Source organism: Aythya ferina (assembly GCF_964211825.1).
Source record: "Aythya ferina genome assembly, chromosome: 4".
NCBI classification, from domain to species: domain Eukaryota; kingdom Metazoa; phylum Chordata; class Aves; order Anseriformes; family Anatidae; genus Aythya; species Aythya ferina.
Genome location: NC_140300.1, coordinates 18,748,690 through 18,769,324, shown reverse-complemented (window position 1 = coordinate 18,769,324; position 20,635 = coordinate 18,748,690). Strand labels below are relative to the sequence as shown.

The following is a 20,635-nucleotide window of genomic DNA, read 5'->3' as shown; positions in this document are numbered from 1 at the left end:
AGGCAGAAAAATAGCGGTGTCTATTAGTCAAAGTAATGCAGTCCCAGGACACCACAGCAATTATTTCATTTGTATTACCCTCTGCCTGTGTGGGAACCCTTACGTACTTTCCAGATTTTCAAACAGATAAGCAACTTTTTAATTGATGCTTAGCCTGAATATATCTAATGTCAGCCAACTGTTGTTAATAGGAGCTATTATAACATAAAAGTGCTGATATTTTAAATGCAGTTGGTCAATCCCAGCAGGACTATACATTCAGAGCTCTTCTACAAGGTTGTATTAGTCATTTGACACTGGTGCTGAATTTATGTTGTCAGATCCATGCCAGCTATTGAAACTTGACAACTAATTCTGGATAAGAATGATTGGAATTGATAAACCCTCTTTTATTTTTTGGGGAAAAATTGGAAGTGGCTGCTAGTTCAAATAGAATCTCTTATCTAGTATGGCACGATGGCATTTAATGAAAAACATTCAAACAAATCTACTCTTGGATTGCCCTGAAGATAGAGAGTTGCAGAGTTGGATGCAATTCAAATAAGTAGTTCTTTATTTTGCATAACTTTGGGGCACGCCGAGACGTTTCATCAGTACCTGATGTCATTAACTGTGGCGGCCACCGCCTAAACATCTCGCTCCTCACATGTATGAAAGATGACTTTGTTAGAGGAACGCTTGGAACACAAGAAATAATGTTTGCTTGTTTCAGAGCCTTTGCATGTGTTAATAATGACACCTTAAGTTATTAGGACTGAAACACATTTTAAATTCGAATGTAGTGTTACCCTATGTAAAAAACGTTACCTTGGGCTTGTAGTATTATGGAGTATTTGACATTGAATGTTGGTTTGTTTATAAGCACTGGCAGTAGCTCTGCTCCTCCTTTTACATGCAATACCCCAAAATAAGCGAGAAAGATGCACAGTGTCCACAGTCAGGCCACCTCCTAGCTGGTGGAGCTGCATTACCACTGGGTCATGCCACGCTAAGAAGCCCTCATAAAAACAGCGAGAGCCTGACTGTGTGACAGCACGTCTAGTTGGCGGTGGCACTGGCTTTGTCCTTGTCCCTGCTGCCTTGCCACGTAGGAAGAGCTGGTGCCTGAGTGTTTGTCCCTGCTCTGTGGATGCTTCCCGGGGTTCACAGGAGTACTAGACATCAGAAGCCAACTCAAGCCATGTTGGCAGGTTTAAAAATAGGAAAGAGCTCAGCAAGGCTTGGCAGTGTCACCTTCAGACCTTTCCTGCCTATGCAGCTCCATGATATGTATGACCCTACGGGGCTGTGTAAGCAGTGCTCTCATTTTGAGGACTCTCTCCCCCTGGAAAGTGGCTTTTACAGGGTTGGCTTTTTTGGTTTGGCTTTCCAATGCAATTTTCATCATTCTTCAGTGCTGCAGCATAGTCTGATGTATTTGAGGCGTTATTTCTTCTTGTAAATACAGACAAGTAAGGCATTGCCTTGGGTGCTGCCACGCGGTGAACACTCAGTGGACCAACTTCCCAAGCAGTCATGAGTCAGCTTTCCCCACCATGCCTCTGGTAGCATTAAACATGCTATTTTAATTTGTACACAGGAACTAAGCTATGGATAGAAATTAAGCTTTTAGCAGGTAACAAAGCACAAGCTCAGCCTGCCTGAATTCTGCCTTCTGCCTAGTTCTTCAAAGCAGGGTCTCTGGAGGCTTCTCAGTAGGGACTGAGAGGACCAAAGGAGGCTCGAATGGGGAGGCAGCAGCAGGACCAGGGATGTCGGTGTGGCTGAGGCAGGCTGAGTTCACCCTTAGAGTGGCTCAGCTTCTGGGGCAGCCTTTAGGTACTGAAATCACCCTGGGCTGAGCAGCACATTGCATCTCAGCCTGCCTCATCCACCCCATTCCAGACCTGCCTCGTTTGTAGCAAGAATTTGGCCACTGTCCCGTTTTTGCAACCCTTGGCAATGAAAGCACATCCTTCAGAAATGGCAGGGGCACCATCACCGTGTCCCTCCAACCTGGCCTCCACCCTCTCCTTTGCTTACTAGAAAGCAAGTGAGAAAATGTTGACAAATTGTTGTCTGCCAGAGGTTCCCAGGTTCTTTTGCCTCGCTTCTATTTTTAGCCTGTTTTCCTTTGCTATTTTTGTTTCCATTGTGTTAAATTTTGCCAGATTTCTGCCCAGAGGAAATTTTTATAGCTCAATTTTAGAGCCCTTGCTATTGAGGATTTATCCTGGGAACGACACAATCCAACTGGAGTAGCACAAATGGCACAGTACTGAAATAAAAGGTTATCAAGACTGTAATTTATTTGTTTAGGCCACTTGGAGTACAAAAATGCCTCTTATCTCCTTGGCTCCCCGAGTGCGTTGCCGCACAGTGGATGCTTTCAGGCTGTCTCGCTTTCCCTGTCAGTCATTTTCTCCACAGAAGCGTTGTTCAGGAGGCTCAATTAAAAAGCCATTTCCTCATCTTCTCCCGCCTGCCGTGTCCCTTCCCTTCCCCTCAAAACCACAGCTTGGGCACAGGTTGTTTCCTGCCTTCCAGGTAATGAACTCCCCTCGTGTTTGTTACATGGAAAAGGCCTGATAGCAAGGCGGCCCAGCTGGATCTCCAGCAGTTAGGATGGAAAGGAGAGGCAGGATGCGAAACCCGCTCAAAGTCCGACTCCATGCTCTAATATGCATTTTGAATGTATAGAGAAGTAACTCGTGCCATTTGCTCAAAGCCAGAAAATGCATCTGATCTGCAGTTGAACTTCTCCTGCTATAATAACATGCCAGGCAGTTTTCAGAAGTGATGGATACTGTTTTTCACGAGTCCTTTCTGCCGAACTGATTCAAGGCCAGCGACAATAATGCCAGTGGTAGTCATTAGCGATGCCCCCTGTGAAGCTATTCAGTTAGGCGCTCGCCGGCTGAAGCTGTGGGGATTTTTGTGACCCTCTTCCTTGCTGGCAGCCTGTTGGGCTCACCGCAGAGGAAGATGCCATGCCCCTGAGGGGTGAAACTGGGCGAGGAGTGATTAGTGCCTAATGGGGAGACACCTGAAGTGATGAAGAGCAGCAGCTGTTCCTCATGAGGTGCAAGGGAGTTGTGGCTTACTCCAGGTAAGGTCACACTGGAGAGGGCCATAACCAGGCCCCAGTGCTTGTACCAGCAAGGAGTTTCAGAGAATCCCTCATCTTCCTGCTTGTGAGGGACAGCCTGAGCTGGTCAGGTGGCTGCTGTCAGGAGGCTGAGGTGCCCCTGCGCCTGTATGAGGGCAGATGTGCTGCTGGCTGATGTGTAGGAAGAAAGTCTGTGTTCAGAAAGGCTGGGGTGGAGGCATGGGGCATGGGGGGGCTCTGCTTTCCCCACAGAAACCCTCTTTCTTGTCTTGGCTCTACCCAAGGCTCTCTGCAGCTGGCATTATGGCAGCTTGAGTGGGCGCCAGGCCTGGCTTGAAGGATTGAGCATGGGGTGCCAGGCTGTGCTGAGGGGCTGCTGCCCAGCACCTCTGGCTCTGTGCGGAGCCTTCCTTCCCCATGTCCTGCCCCAAGCATGGGGATCGAAGGGATGCTGGAGGGTAGGGAAGGCAGAGTTTGACTTGGACAAGGAGCGTGATGATTAATGTGCAGCTTTTTGACAAATGGGTGTTTGGAAGAATTGGAGCCAAGCGAGTCAAGGGCACTTCACCTCTGCCAATGCGCAGTATTGGCAGCTGGGGAACCACACAAGGGAAGATTTTCATCTTCTGCTTATAGCTCTCAGCCCGTGCTACAGCTGGTTGAAGACAGAGCGTCTAGGTCCCCAGTGTTTCTGTTTTTACTTAAAAAGCAATGAAGCAATTTGAGATGAAGAGTGTCTCTCTGGACTTCTGTTTTGGCCTTCTTGAATCAGGTTGGAGAAATTTTGGTCAGTTCCGCTGGGTGAAGTGAGCAGAGGTGAGGGTGTCTGTCACAGACCAGACAGGCTATGCTGAGCCCTGCGATCAGGCTGTTGTGTTCAGTACCATAGACAGTTGTGTGTTGGGTCTTTGCACCTCCTATCAGCATCTATGAAAATTCTTTCTGTCTTTCTACAACTCCTGGAACATTTTGTGGGCTATCTTATATCTAAAAACATACCTACATAGCCTCCTTTTTTTTTTTTTTGTTTTTTTTTTTTTCCCTGTCATGTAAATTTGTCACCAAAACCCAATCCAATGCATCAAGTATAAAAGCAGATGCGCTTTCCTTTCTCTGTTTGTTGTTCTGTTCATGAATAGCCGAGATCAGAACCTTCTACTGAGAAGTACTTCATAAGTAGGCCCCCTTCACCCCACTGCCTGCTGAATGACTTGTTATGAGGAAGGGGATCAAGGGTCTGTTTCAAAATGGCTATAGTCACCCCTAGTAGGCTTGAGTAGGTGGCTCGGTTACTGTGTGCAAGGTAAAACGATGCTCCTGCAGGTGGTAACACCACTGTCAGGCTTTTCTCACGTGAGTAGGTACCTCCACCACCACCTCTGTGGATCCTGACCATATAAGATGAGTGCACAGAGGAACCGAAGTACTGGAGGAAGGTCTGCTACATGGTCTGAGCAGGCTTTGGCTTCTTCCTGTGCAGCTCACAAGTCAAAGGTCCCAGCTGTGCTTATACAGGCATGTCCAGTAGCCAAATACATAACATGCTTGGGAAATGCATGTTATGTATTTGTTGTTTTTCAGACTAGAGTTTGGCCTTTACGGCCACTGATCTTATTCCCTTAGCAAGAAATGGAACCCAAATCTAGTTATGTAGAGACAAAGCAAATAAACAATAAAAGGGCTCTTTGGCCACCCTGCTTTTTTAGGAAGTAATAGTGGCTGAACTCTATGAGAATATGATAAGTATCAAACACTTACTTTTCCAACAGAATGACAAATGCCTGGTTAAAAAAGGGTAATTGGGTAATGTAGAGTACAATAATATCTTAGTGTTCTCTCATTTTTTTAAAAAGAAAAGTACAAACCATAATGCATGCAAGCTAACACACTGATGAAAACCAACTCTTTCTCAAAACATGAGCTGGCTTCTAACTAGTGTCTAGTTTGGGTACCGGGAATGCAAATATGCAATCCTGATGTAGTTGTTTTGATAAACACATCAATCATTTTATATTCCTCCAAATTTTAAAGAGTTTGGGATTTTTTTTTTTTGCTACTTTTAGGAGCTGTGTCGATTACAGAATGGTTGTGGTAATGTGATCATTTGAAAATAAGTACTAAAGAAATAAATACTGTCATGGTTTCTGCCACTGGAACAGCTAGTCCACATCATGCCGTTCCAGTGCTTGGAGACCTCTCCTTGCTGGGTAGGGGGTTTTCTGACTCCATGAATGTATTCACTGCTACTTCAGGAGGATGTTTTAAACTTTAGAGATGAAAAAAGCTGGAGTTCCCATGTGCACTAAAGCAGAGGCATGTGGTGCCACAAGTGAGGAGTATAAATGTGGTGTCCTGTCCACCTGTTAAGGATTGTTCTCCTGTCCCTTCTGCAGAATATCTGCATAAATATGCATGAATTTCTGTTTGTTCCCCTCCAGATGATGATGATGATGATTATTATTATTATTACTATTACTATTATTTATTTATTTATTTTACAATGTGAATAGCACACAACACTGACTAGACAAAGCTTCAGGATTTTACTGCTGGCCATTCAGCTACAAATAGGCTTTCCTTTTGTATATTTTTCTCCATGGTATCAGGAGAGGGAGCTGGGTTTGCCCTGTGTGTGTTTGACCTTTCACAGTTAGAGTGATGGGCACAGGAGCTATGCAGGTGGTCTGCATGTGTTCTGTAACTATTTGCTTGGGTCTTCCTGACATCTGTGTCTGTGCTTGTAGAGATTTCTTCATCTGAGGCATCTGGACAAATTCCCCTTTTTTTCACCTGGAAAAAAACCCTTTCAGGTGGAAGAGGAGGCCTTGCCTGGGAATGCAGGGACATAGCAGCCCTAGATGAAGGTTAAATTGTATAATTTTAAAAAACAACCCCCCTCCCACAAACTAATACTTCCCGAATTGGTGCTTAAATCACCCCTTAAATCACCACTCTCTTTGCCCAGAGAGACTGTGCAGTCTCATCTTTGGAGATCTTAAAAAGCCACCTGGACATGGGCAGCCTGCTCTGGGTGGCCCTGATGATGTGTTGTTGTTGGACCAGAGGGACCCAGAGGTCTGTGCCCACCTCACCACTCAGTGATTCTGCATAAAAAGCTGTCCCTGTGCTTATAGGAGGTACACACATGTGGCGTGTGTGTGCACATACATGAAAAATGACATTTCCCACCCATCCTGCACTTCATGTTTGACGTGACATTTCCCACAGAGTGAAACACACAAAGGCTCTCCAAATAAAATTGACGAACTTCTCCGTTCGGTCAATGTTCTTGTACAACTCTAGGGCCTTACACGGCACTTCTATGCATATACTTGAAAAGTATTAACATTTAGATGGGAGAGAGGTAGTGGTGATCACAGCTTAATGTTGTGAACCAGGCAGTCAGAATTACCCCAGCATCCCAAATTACTTCCTCTACCCCCACCTGTCCTATGCCACGGACAAATTCAGGCTTGCTGCAGGTTCCTAGGGGCTCTCTGTGAGCAAAAGGAATACTTCTGAGATCCTTCTGCAAAGAATGCCATGCAACAGCCACGTGTCTTTACAACGTCTTTTAACATCTGGCAATGTCAAAGGTAATCAGAGCTCATCGAGATCTGATATGTAAATATTAGGAAGGAAAATATTCTTTATGATTTCTTTGCAGTTGTTCACCATGTAGCAATACGGCTACAAAAAAAAAAAAAAGGTTTCTTCTTTATATCAAATGCTTTCAGATAGTGAAAAAATGAAGTCTGTGCAATTGCCTGAATAATACTGTACGTCAAGATCCTTATACTTTGCAAGTGGGAGGTTTTTCATTTTTCTATGCAATGGTTGAAGTATTGCTACACCTCTACATTTGCTTTCTATCACCTGAATCCACCCCGTTTTTGCTGACACTGCTGTTTTAAAATATTTTCCTAAGTTATTTTAAATGCAAAAGAGCATATTGATTTTTAAAGCATTATATTGTCATTTTTCTGTTTTATTAAAAAAACAAAACCTGCATCAGCTTAGCATATTTCACAGCTTGCATCCTGGGCATGGAAGCTCTGCAGATACAAATATGATCCCCAAAAAAGAAAAAAAGAATGTATTGAAATGCAAAAGATTGGTATTACTAGATGAGTAGAAAATTAGCATGGTAACTATTTTATTGCTAAAACTCCCTTGCCCGGTATATTTCTTACTCTCTGATTGAAGAAGAAATAAAGTTCTCTCATCTTGTTGTGTTCCTGATTTGTTGGATATTTATTGATTTACGGATCATAATGCACAATTTTTTTTCCATCTAAAGTAAGAATATTCTGTATCTGTCATGCTTTCTATGAGTAACTGATTTTCTATGATCTGTAAAACTGGTTTGCACCAATATAGTCGCTAGTCATCAGCATTTCTAAGGGCTTTCTTGAAAGATACTCATTCATTCTGCTAGGAATCAATGAATTACAACTGAATGCTAATGTTGTACAATCAGATTTTCTGTAAATCATGAAGAAATGTTTTTAGATGCAGGTAAATTTCTATTGAGTAGATAGGCTTCTTTTATATCTATCATGAGACTTAACTGTACTTCCTGGAAAAATCAAAATAACCAGATCTCATGGGGAAAAAGAGGCATTCGTCATCCTATTTAGCCTTTGTGCTGTTGAGAACAATAAAAGCAATGGGGTTATTTCCTCTGTTAGGAGCTTGAAGAGTTTTTTATGGTCTTAGAGTCACGGAATGGTTTGGGTTGGAAGGGACCTTAAAGGTCATCCAGTTACATCTCCCTTGGCATGGGCAGGGACACCTCCCACCAGACCAGGTTGCTCAAAATCCCATCCAGCCTGGCCTTGAACACTTCCAGGGATGGGGCATCCACAGCTTCTCTGGGCAGCCTGTTGCTGTGCTTCACCACCCTCATAATAGAGAATTTCTTCCTTATATCTAATCTAAATTTCCCCTTTTGTAGTTTAGAGCCATTGCTCTTTGTCCTATCACTACAGTCCCTGACAGAGTCCCTCTCCTGCTTTCTGTAGGTGCTGGAATGGACCTACTCGGGTCAGAGTGCCGAAGGACAAAGCAGTATCCAGAGAGCAGTTTTGTCACAAAAGGGCTGTAGGTTGTGAGGTGGCTTCAGTACTTTCTGCCTTTCTCTGCATACAAATAAGAGGCAGCAACAAATGTGCCCCAAAGTCATTTCTTGTTTTCTGGTGATTTCTGGCATAAGCATTGTAAGCATTTGCCCAAACCAAAGTTGAGCAGCTCTACAAGTGCTCTGAATTTTGCTTGAGCCCTGACTTTAGGGAAGGCAGAGAGCAGAGCATCAGCTTCGTGCCCGTAGGCATCTGGGGAAAGAGGTAGCTGCAGCTCTTTATTGCCTGAGAAATCTTGTTTCACAGGAAATATCCCCAAGGTTGAGGTCTGCTGTCTTTAAGCCTCTTCATGCTACACGAGCAACAGAAGAGGCCTTAGGGCAGAGAAAATTTGATCCACTCTGTTTAGAAGTGTTCCTGTACAGCACCTGAGTAGCCACACTCGAAGTCCTTGCCAAAGTCTACTAATGCTCTTTTATCAATAATGCCATTGAGAGTTCAATTAAGTATCGCACCGATCTGTTTCAGTTTACCTTCAAACAAAGCTAAATCTGTGGAAAAGATGCTGACACTTACTGCGGTGTAATTTGTAACTAAAATTTTGATGATTTTTATGGCCTGACAAGACTATGGTTTTTAATTGAGCTGAAGAAGACACCTATGGCTAAGAGTGCGGGGTGTTCATCCGAAATGACTGTTCTTTAATAGGTTTTTTAATCTTAAGTGCAGAAATACAGCTTTCTTGTGGATGCTTACCAGGTGCAGCAAACCAGCAAACTGAAATTAATGCCAGGTTCCAGTCTCTGCATCCCTATGGCTTCAGATCCAAGTGTCTCTTAAAAACTCTCTTAATAACAAACAAATTTTTCTCTCAATGAGTAAGAAGCGTTATTAGCAAATGACTTCTTGTAAGAGGATCTGATTTTTTCATTCCATATAATGGGCATTTCAGGAGGGTACTAAACTGAACCGTTCATTTCTTCTTTGAGGTGTTTCAGACTTGGCTGGAGCATTTGCTTTCTTGTCTATTGTTTCGGAAGATAGCGTATTGATTAATTAATTTTGAGAAATGAGAATTATTAAACCCCTCAGAGCTCAAAACTCCCTTTTTTCCTTCAGCTAGCAATATGAGGAGTTTCAGTTTAAGGATCTAATCCTGGCAGGCACTGAGCTCAGTGCCCATCAGAACTAAATTCTGCATATGCTCTATCTTTACGAGCCATTACCTGTTCAATGAAGACTTGGTCTAAAAGTGGTTCATTTTTTTCTTTTTTTAATTTTTGGTCTTTTTTCTGGAGTACTACATAAAAACCTTTGTCCTGCGTTTTGCTGAAGGATTTGAAGGAGGAGTGTGGCCCATGAAGAGGGAGGCATCTCTCTTCTTCATGAAGGAGAGGGAGAGATGCAGCAGGACATTGATGGAGGATGTGGGCTAAGCACGGCAGCGGGAAGATGTGACAGCAGTCAGGACATCAGCAGGTAGGCAGGGTCAAAACTGCACAGCTTTCAAAGTGAAGATGAATTGCCTGAACTTAATGTGGAAGGAAAACAAGAGAGGAGGTGTCAGTAACAGTGGAGCGTCAGGGATATTAGAAATGGTTTTTATTTTGTTCCTCTAGGTGACTTCTTAGCCCCTTTTCATTATTTCAAGTAATTGGCTATCAAATGATCTGCTGGATTTTGGGTCAGTCTAATTTGTTATGACAGGTATGAGGCCTCTGTGATTCAATTCCTCTATTTTAAGGCCTTGGAAATGTTCACATCAGGTTTCTATCTGCTTGTGACTGGCGTTGTTGAAATAGGAGCTCAGCCTTCAGGTTCATCAGGGCACTACTCATCTGCCGTCCCCATCTATCCGTCAGGTCTTTCTCTGGTGCTTCCTCGACAGCATCCACGCAACTCAGCCCTCTGTACGAGACTTGGATTCTTTCTAAATATTGTGAAAAGAAATTGTCACCTTTCGGAGGGTGCTACATTGATGTAGCAGCCCACAAGAACAAGGGACATATTTCCTCTTGTCTTCCCCTGGTCCTCCAGCATCTTTTCGCTCTTGAACTGTCTTAAGAGCATCCTAGCTCAGCATCCTCTAGTGCATGTAGTGGCTGCTCAGCGTCTGTGCTCAGTGATTTGCCTGCCTACGAGCTTTGCAGCCTCCTCTCAACTTCGGTTATCTGCAATTTTATTCAGCACAGTATCCAAAGAAAAACCATCAGCCTATCTTGCTCTGGCCAGATTATAGAAAGTAATGTTAAGCAGCAGCAGCTTTCATTCCTTCCAGAAGCTTGCATCGGTCACCTGGTGCTTCTCTCTTGTCGTAGCTGTTCCAGGAATAAATACAGCATGGGCAGGGGATGTGCAGATTCCACAGGTCACATTTTCATTCTCCAATTACCTTGCATGCTAAAGTAAAATGGGTAAAACACACCATTAATCAGCCAGTTACGGAGGGTGTCCTGACTTAGAGTGCAGAGTGTTGCTAAAGCCTGGTGCTGGCAATTTGATATGGATTTTAAGGTCCTTGGTTAGGACTGCTAAGCTGCTCTCTGGATATCTTCCCCATGGATCTCTGTCTCCATTCTCATTCTTTTTAATTGAACAAGACAGCTCGGAAAAGTAAAATTGCAAGAGCTTGTTCAGGTGCGGGAAATAGGAGGGAGGGAATTGAACTGTGCTGTCATCTTACACGGATTTTATGTGCTTCTTCTTTGCCTGGGTTTCATAAGCAAGCTGAGTTTTTAAATCTCTTTTTAAATGAGAGAATTATGTACTCTGCTTCAGGTGTGTGTGGACTTCTGTCGAGATGACTGAGCAGTAAGACTAATGTTTTTTTGACGGTGTAGACAAAGGCAGGCAAGGCCCTGGTCAGCTGAACTTGTCTCTCTCGCTTTCAATATCTAGTGCTCTGAAAAAAGCCTTTGGAGAAGGGAAGCACACCAGGCGTTGTCTCAGTAAATCTGAAGTAATCCTATTGAAGAAAACGTGTTAAATAATGTAAGTGAGTAATAAGATAGGTGCAGCCAGAAAATGGTCTGAGCATTTTCATGCCTAGTCTTTTACGTTAATAAAGCTGAAAGGTCTCGGTGCATGTGAGGTTAAAATGACATCTGGGTTACCTTTGGGTTTTGCTTTTGTATTTTGCAGGATTTTTCTCTCATTGCCTCTATAATAGGGTATTGACGAAGCATTGGAGCACCAGCCAGCTCCAGAAACTGCTTTGGTTCTCTCGTCACACAGACAATGAGGATGCGGGATGCAGACTTTAAGTCTCCCCACTAGGTTATATTATCATGCATGCAGCGTGTCACTGGCTGTTTTACATAATATAACTAATTGGAAATAAAACAATATTGGAATGTAGAAATTGTCACAGAGTTCATTAGACAGTTAGCAATAAAAATAAAGCCTTTTAACCTCCTGTAAAAGCGGGAGTGTTAGCGGAGCCTCCTGCTCCTCCAGCAGGGCAGAATTCCTCGGAGTACAAGCTGTTAGTCCATGAAGCTTGCAGCAAACTTAGAGCAAGTGACAGATTTCCCTCAGCAGATTCAAGTGTACATCCAAGAACATACAGGAGTTAAGAGATGCTGGACAGCGGCCATGTAGTACCTTGTAGGTTACAAGAGCAATTTTAAAATCAATACTTTTGTTTAACTGGCGACCAAGGTAGTAGTTTCAGGCTAGGTGAAATATGTTAAGAGCAAAGCCTTTTCACAAGGAGCCTTTTCAGGTTATCCGTGCTGGAGTACTTGGTGATGTTGTGTTGGACATGCACGGCACCTGGGAATTGCAAATAAACTAATCTTGATGTGACAAAAGCGTGCATAATTATTTTGAAACCCGAGGGAGATTGAAATGGCCCTAACTTGGTGGTATCCCGTAAGTGATAGACAGGCAGCTGCAGAATTTATAATGGATCATTTTCCTAGAAGATGAGAAGGAAACTTAAAATAACCTCTTCTGCTGCAGCTCTAATACGCTTGCACTTCTAATTGCGAGGCTGGGAGCAGGATTGAGCGATGAATGGCAAGCCCTTCGATGCCGCAAGCAGGCACCAACTCTGGCTGTTGCACAGCTTGGTGCCTGACTCTTCTTTGCCTCAGGATTTAACAGCCTTGCACCTACTACACGTGTGCTCTGAGTTGCCTGGGTTTAAGAGGAAGCCTCCCGTGTGGTCTGTGAGTCTTCCTCGGCCCCTGCTATTTCTTTCTTAAAGTTATTAGAAGAAATCACAACTCCATCAGGGCACAGTAGTCGAGAACTGTCATCAAACAGCCAACGACCAGCTCTAAAATAGGGTAGCAAGTCAAGGTGGACTGTTTCCCATTCTAGTTCCCGAGGAAAATCTCTTTCCTTCTCTCAGTAGTTCTCTTCTGAATTTTTGCCAGCTGGAAAAAGAACCAAGTTACACCCTGATAATGATATACAACACCAAAAAAATCAATCTATCGATCTCCTTAGTGTATACCAAATTCCAAGTGATCAATCAAAACACAGAAGATAAATCAGCTAGCTTGGTTGCAACTCATTGGCTTCAGGCAGAACTAGATATTTTGCAGTTCCATACTATAAGAGACTTTGCTTTTATTGCACAAGGCAACAAGTAGGAAAAATTATCATCATGATTCTTGTATGAGAAGATGAGAAAGCAAGAGGTGCGGCATCTGAGGTCAGGAAGCACCAGTCAGCAAAAAGAGTGTAAATTGCAAGCAGAATGGTGCGGGTTTTGAGGAGTGTACCAGAAACAGAAGTCCCTAATTGTTGTCTGGTGCTGACCATAAAGTGAGATGTCACAATTCTGCTTCTCTACCAAGGCAAAATTCAGCTGCCTTGTTTAGGACTGCTGCAAAGGAAGTTTGTTCTTGGAAATTGGGAAGAGGATCGGAAAAATGAGAGGTGCAGTTTTCTGAAAATATCCTCTCAGGTCCCCAAAATAGGAACTCCTCAAACCACTCCCTGCCTTCAAAAACCCAGCCCTTTGTATTCTTGTGGCATTAAAAGTGAAGTAGAGGAACATAAAAAAGGATGGTAATGTACAGAAAAACATAAGACTGAAAAAAAAACAAACAAACGAACAAAAATATCTTAGCATATCTGCTTGACATACTAAAATAGTTCTGTTTTCTTGAAAATGTTTATTGGAAAATGCATTACAAAACCTTGTAACAGCTGGAATATGGTGATCTAATTGCTGTTTCAATAGCACTGTGAACATGCAAACATATTTCCTATGCAAAATGTCAAAAAGGCAGCAATCAAAGCGAGGCTTTAAGCTTCAAAACAAAGAAACAATGAGCTGATTTGTAAACATTTATTTCTAAGGTTACATTTAAAACCAAAATGGAACAGAATAGGTCTGGAGACAGTGCAACAAATCTTTGTACAAAACACGAGAGCTGGGGAGAGTGGAGGTCTGATGTCTGGGAAGTGCTGGGGCTTCATCAAGATCTCATTCCCAGCGGTTCTGGAAGCCCTTTAAACAATGTATTTCTTCCTATTCAAACAAAATCTTTAAAAAAATTGTCTCAGGGGCTGGTGTTTGCTCATTTCAATGGTCTGGAAGGCCGCGTTACTGCTTGAGAGTGCCGCAGGAGTTCGTTGCAGTGGCAGCAGCCTGGCTGCGTGGTGATGGTGGTGGCTGGGCGCAGTCTGGAGATGTGGGCAGCCAGAGCCCACGGCCCTTCTGCCCAAATACCTCCTGTGCTCCTCACGTAATGCCCTGCGAACTGCCCGAGCTAGGCGAGGGGGAAATCAGGTTACGGGGCATGTCCCTGCTCCGCACCAACCTGTGCCAGCAGCACGGAATGAAAATCCTCTTAAATATTACTTGATAAAGAAATAAATCTGTTTGAGAAGTAAATTTACTTTTCAGCAAGGCCATCCATTTGTAAGATTCTTACTGTATTGTGCTTGCAAATAGCATTTATTTCTGTAGCGTAAATATGCAAGAGTTCATTTTAATAAAAAGTAAGCCCTAAAATAAGATAAACCCCATGACTAGACTTGCATTGAAGATTTAAAGTGCATTCATCTGCTGTTTTTCTATATAAATATTCATTGGTTTAGTGCTCTCAGGTGTTGGAACTTTTAATCTGCATTCAGATGGAGGTACTTTAATCAGAGAGTTCATAAAAGTCTCTAACTTTTTTTCATAAAAAATAGAGTAGTAGATATAACAGAGGGCTGCAAAAGCTTAAAAAAAGCTAAACCGCAGCTCTAGGAGAAAAAAAAAAAAGTAAACACCAAATGGCATTTTGTGCCATAATATCAATATTCTATTAAAAATAAATCTCTCACTGTTAGACCGAAGAGTCTCAAACAACCTGTCACTTCACTGCAGTCTTCAGAGATGACTGATAATGGGGAAAAAATCCCATAGCATCTGTTTACCATGTACTCACACAAACTGTTAGGAATGTTTTTAAATGTCAGCAGTAATGTATGCATGTATTAGCTATCACAGAGCAACAGCTCAACAAAGACAGCATCACTGCCACACTGGGGGCTTGTGCTCTAAATTAGGGAGGTCAAGTGACGGAGATACAAGCTGGGTATTTTTCAAACCATATTGTTTGCCTTATGAAAAACAGAATAAATTGTGCAGTCAGACGCAGCGACGGTGCCAACGTATGGAGTGTGTGCACTCGGAGAACGGGTAAGTGGGATTAGGGAAAATCTTCCCATTGCGAGAAGGCTAATTGTGAAAGGCGCCGAATGTAAGGTCAGTGGGATGTGTGTGGGGGTAAGGCGGTTCAGGCTGTTGTTTGCATTAGCCGAGGAATCACCTTTCACTCGATAACCTAAGTGTTCATCACGTGTAGGGTGTCATATAGGTGCAGGTGCTGACTAAACAGTGCTTGTGTGGCAGCGTTGTTAGCAGCTGCTCTATTACCTGACAATTCTGCGCTATTTAACTGCTTAGATATGGAGCAGAGTATGTTGTCCTGGCAAAGTCATTGTGCTACAAGCCGCTTTTCACGCTGAAATTCATAAATCAGTTTTTCCCCTGTTACTTTGTAATAGAAATGTCTATCTGACTCTCTTTGAGTGTGCATAGTTTTTTTTCGTGTTTGCCACTAAGAGCACGCGTTGTTAAATGTTCATTCTGCAGTCAAAATGTGTGAAGAGTTGTAGTTTTTTTTTGAAATGATGAAGCAAACACATTTTTTTCTGCCCTAAGCCCTACGTGTTAAGCCTGGTCCTGCCCCAAAAGTTGCGTAGAGTGCTGGGTCTTCAATCAAACCAGATTACAGGCAGAAATTAATTCCTACCGCTGCCTCTCCCAGCCCCCTGACATGGAGCCGCTGCAGCAGACACCTGTGTTGACACAGACACAGCGCCGATTTCGGAGAGGATCCCTGCGGACATGGCGGGGCTGGCGGCGCGGCCGGGCCCACAGCCCGGGAGCTAAAATGGCGCCTGGGCCCCACCATAGGGGTGTGAGGTGACGGGGCCTCTCACTGCCACCTTTGTTGCTCCCCCAACCCATAGTGAGCGTTGTGGAGCTGCCCCTTAAAGGTGTGTGGCCTGTAGTGAGTTAAGGGAACTCTACCGAGCAGTCTTCTGAGAGTCTCGTGTCCTGACATTTCTTTTATGGAGGTGTGGGCCATGATGGCTGACAGGCAGTTTCCATACAGTCGTAGTGGCCTTTAAATCTGGCAGTTAAAAAATAAAAAATAAAAAGCCAAAAAAGAGCAGAGAGAGATCAAGGACATAATGTTCTTGATGAAACAGACTGAAATCCCTGAACAGCAAAGAGGTTTTTTTTTTCTCCTTTAATTATCTAGATCATTTGGCCAGCTGCGAGCCATGAACCCAGCTGGTCGGCTGGGGTGCGCGAAGGAGGCTCTGGTAGCGTGGCTCTTCAGCCTAAAAGCCAAATGTAAATGTTCTCCTCGTGGCAAAACGGCTCTGAGAAGAGGTATCCCGGGTACGTGGGTGGGAGATACCCTTCAGGAGATGCCAATTGCATGGATTGGTGAGGTCCCCATTCCCCTCGGTGGGGAGAAGGGGTGCTGGGGGCCGGCCGGGTGGTTCAGCTGGATCCCAGCAGAGCTGCGAACCAGTTCTCTAACTTCCGAAGTGGGTAATTGCAGTTGAATTAGAGCCTCGAGAAAGTAATTATTAGAGGCATTGTGGAACACCCTGCTAACCCAGCAGTAAATTAAACCACAGACTGGGAACAACTGGCGATCGTGAGATTAGAGCTTGCTTTCGGAAATTTGTTCACTTGTGGTAAGTGTGTGCCTTTCTCTTTCCCACTTCTGAGACTGAACGTTGTCCCTCGGGAGTGGTAGACTAGTGTTGCTCCTGTGATCCGCTGGTGAGGGACGGTCTGTGGTTACAAAAAGCTTCTGAAACTGGGTAAGGAAAAAATGCATTGATTTTAGAGTTGGGAAAGTCCTGCAACATAAACAGAAGAGACCCTCAGTTGAACACAATGAAAGGCGTTTTTTGAAGAACTATGCAACTTTCCTTGCCTTATTATAAAAATAAAAAAAAAAAAAAAACAATGCATGATGCAGAGGTTTGAAAGCAAGGACATAAAGTTAGAATGTTGCAAGACAGAAGAACCTGATTTCTGAGAAAATTGCTTTGAATGTATTACCAATGCACAGGCAAGCCTTGAAGGAGAATTGTGAAAAACTTAAGCTTAGCAGGAGTAAACAGCAGTTTCTGAGGGCTAGTTCCTGACAGTTTTGTTCATGTAGCTGGTTCAGAAAGCATTGACAAGCTTTTTCATTCTTCGCTGTTAAATGTTGAATACACAACCATTTCAAAGGTACACTTTTTAGGCATCAAAAAGATACCACTGCAAAATTACAGTTATTTCCCCAAATGATGCATCTTTTTTGAATATTGTGCAAAATGTATTCTCAGGAGGAGAGAGCTTTCTTTTGACCTTTTAGGAGAATATAATTTTTGTATGCCTTTCTTAATGCCTTAGTAACATACAAAAAGTGCTCTTATTTTTATACGAATTTTAGCTCATCCCATGCTTGGTTCTTACAGTGACACGCTGGTTTTCCCCAGATGAAGATCTGATCCAGTTCAGATCCAGCTTTTTAAGGAAATTGTGCCATTTTGTGAAATCATTCAGAATTTTAATTTGTAGCTAATTTCAGAATAGAGGAGAGGTCCACGTTTGGCAAATAAAAAGCTGCTGATAAAGCCCAAAAGGAGCATGGTGCCTCTGTGAGCAGTGTAGAAAATGAGGCTCCTCCTTGCTTCTTGGGATTATAATAGCATCCATGAAACAGCAGAAGTCTGTTGGGATATCAGGGCAATTTACATGTCCTTTCAGCTTTACTGCGGGCTCTTCATGGCTGGCCAGTCCTTCATTGTGAGCCCCTTGAGTTTGGAAAGTCCCTCAGACCAAATCAGAAATAACTGCCACTAATATACACGCTCCTATATTTGGGTTTTCAGCACAGCTCTCTTCTCAGGGCATGTCTGCACAGCAGTGATAAATCGTAGACAGCCTCCTTTCCCACATCACGCTCCTCTTTCTTTCTTGCATTAATGGATTTGCAGCTGAACAGAAGTCTGGAATGTGTAAGCAGTGATAACTCTTTATGTTACTTTAAAACATTTTCCTTGGCCTCTCGTCTGGATATTTGAGATGGTCATAACTCTAAGTCCAGAAAGAGATGAGAAAGAGGAGCCAGGTGCTGGGAGGCAAAACATGCTTGGTGCCAGCTTTCCTAGGGCAGGTACCCGGTCCTTGAGACAGCAGAGTCTGCATTCGAGGCTGCTGGAGAAGGTTGGTGTGTCCCCTGCAAATTATCCCGTGCTCACTTACTGCTCACATAAACTGAGCACAGCACCATATACACGACTCATACAGGTGCACACAGATGTGAGTGTATTTACATACCAGTTCGTGAAGCAGGAAGGATCACTGACACAGCCTGGAACTGCAGATGCTGTCACCAGGCCAGAACTGGGGACATGCATTTATTTATCCCCCCACTTCAGCGACGGCAGGCGTTCATTTTGTCCTTCTGATGTTTTGTAACAGCTCCTGATGCCTGTTTGACGTGGTTGTTGTCCCTTAGCATTAGCTTCCAGGCAGTGAAACGAATCTATAAGTGGCTCTGTTTCTTCACCTACTGCTTGCTTTATGGGGCTTTTTTGTAATTCTCCGATGTCCTCTGTCCGAGCCCCTTTCAGACAGGAATGAATTAAACATCTCAGCAGCATTCAATGGCATCCTGCTTTTATACAGGGCGAGGAGGGCTGAGGCCAAGTCACTCTGGTGATTTCAGATTTTTGCTGTATTTTAGCACAGTTTCCAAAGGTAAATGAAACACTTGCTGAAAATATGGTGTGCTTTGGAAGCTGGGACTGTGTTCCTGGGGTGCTGCTGAAAAAGTGTCCTGTATGAATTCCCCAAAGGCACTATGAATACCTAGTATTTTTCCCGTGGAAAGTGCAGTGCCTAGCACTGAATTTCCTAGCTCTGATAACACACAGAGAGCCTCATTGTCATGATTCCTGGTTGCCTGCTTGAACTAAAACTCTTAACTTTCTTATTCCCCTTTTACAAAAGGAAATACTTCAGAAGCATCTTGGATTTGGTATGCTGTTTGGGTGATTCCAAGAGGAACACGTAAATCACCTCTAATATTTGGCTTAGGCTTTGCTCAGAATGATGCAATTTCACAAGAGTTGGCTGTAAGTGGCATTTCTTGACATAAATTTTTAAAGGGAAATGAAAGCTAGTTCAGCAATGAGGCATTCACAGAGGGATGTAAGAAGAGTAACAATGAAAATAGCCGCAGTCCTCTAGAACTAGGCTTGGTAAGAGGTCTTTGAATACATGAGACATCCTCTTGAAAAGAAATGTCTCGGGGTTAGTTATCTGTGTTTTACTTTTAGCCTAGCGACTGGCAAGTTGTGTAGCATTAGCTACATTAGCCAATTTCCATCTCCATACCGCTACCTCCTGATGAGATGATGTTATATACCTCTCCCTCAGGACTCCTGTAACAGTACATCATAGGGATGATGCAAAATCCTGGTCTCAATTAAGATGATGTAAATCCACAGTACTTTGCCTGACCTCATGGGAGTTTGTCTGGATTTCAGTATTAGGTTTGTTGATACAATTCCAGTTTTGCTTAGAAAGCCTATAAGAAGCAGTCTGTTTTGTTTTAGACCTTGCTTTCTTCCCCTTCCCTTTTATTTGAAATGTAGGGCATGAACTCGGGTTCAGTGGGAGCGCCGTACCCAATCTATCAACATTTTTATCTATTGCCTTGTAACATATGGTGCTGATTCTTACTAAAAAGTGATTTACAATTTGTAAATGTCTAAATTAATTCTACATTATTTAGAAATCGATACTTATTTGAATTGATTATATTTCTATGCCCTTAATTTCTTTTTTTTAGGAAAAGGGCTGACACTGGCACTTGGAGATGAAGATCAAATTTCTCCGCTAAAAATCCTGGAAAGCTGTTCTTCTGTTTGTCCGTGTTTAAGGACAGCACCATTCTAAAATCCTCATGTTTCCTCATTATTAAAATAACACATTGCAGTTTTGAGCTTGCTGGTGGTGATTTGACTGATGCAATGCTAATGACTCCAATGGATATACTTCTGATTTGCATTGAAATTGCAGAAAAGCAGGACTGGTCCCCAGATGGAGGAAAATTAAAAGTCCAGAGCTCAGTTCTTGCCTGCTTTACATAATGTATGGTCGCTTGCAGGATGGGTGCAAAACTCAGGATTCAGGAGAGCGGGCAGCCAGATCTGTGTGGCAAAGCGAGGTGGTGGCTGGGTGAGGAGCAGCTACGTGGGTTTCATTCCCAGCCTTGCCTGTGGCATCCTCAGGGACTCTGGGTCCTTTCATTTCCATTATGCAAAATAGGGTGGCTAATACGACATGCTTAAAGTGTTGTTGAAAAGATTCATTATTTCTAAATAAACTGAAGCTAAATGCAACTATTAACAACTATAATTTGGAAAATGTTTGTTTTAGAGCTCTGTGAATGTGAAGTTGGTAGATTTGCACTGAACAGCTATTTTGAGATCGGGAAGGTCGTCCCTGGTAAGATAACAAGCATTGTCACGAAGGAGGAGTAAGGAAATTTGGTGTCATCCAGTACAAAGGGTACATCAAGTACATCAAGTAACAATTATCTAATGATTCGGTAAAACCATAGTGAAAATTTCTTACTTTCAGGGTAGAATCACAAAGAATTTACTTAAAATAATTGCAGGAAGTAAGAAGATTTTTGTAAATTCCTCAGTACTTTCGTGTTTACAATAAATCTGAGTTTGTGATATGATGAAGAAGCCTATTTACTCCTGAATATGAGACGTAAGTAAAACATAAAAAGATGTATTTTTTTCCTTTCAAATGTCAAACATTCCAACTTTGATGCCATTCTCACAGTCAAAGTGGACAGCTGTCCTAGTATCACCTATTGATCAGTGATTTACTTGGCAGTAAGATGTATTTATT

General features: G+C 43.0%; 1 protein-coding gene and 1 long non-coding RNA gene across 3 annotated transcripts in view; both read left to right on the top strand.

Annotated features, from left to right (window-relative positions):
* PPARGC1A (PPARG coactivator 1 alpha) overlaps window positions 1-20,635 on the top strand; it is a 356,064-nt gene that overhangs the window by 148,520 nt on the left and 186,909 nt on the right. The gene's annotated exons all lie outside the window — the stretch shown is intronic.
* Window positions 16,100-20,412, top strand: LOC311435463. The gene is made up of 4 exons (XR_014692137.1): window positions 16,100-16,141; window positions 16,433-16,527; window positions 18,716-18,840; window positions 19,560-20,412. It is a non-coding gene; the product is annotated as an uncharacterized lncRNA (long non-coding RNA).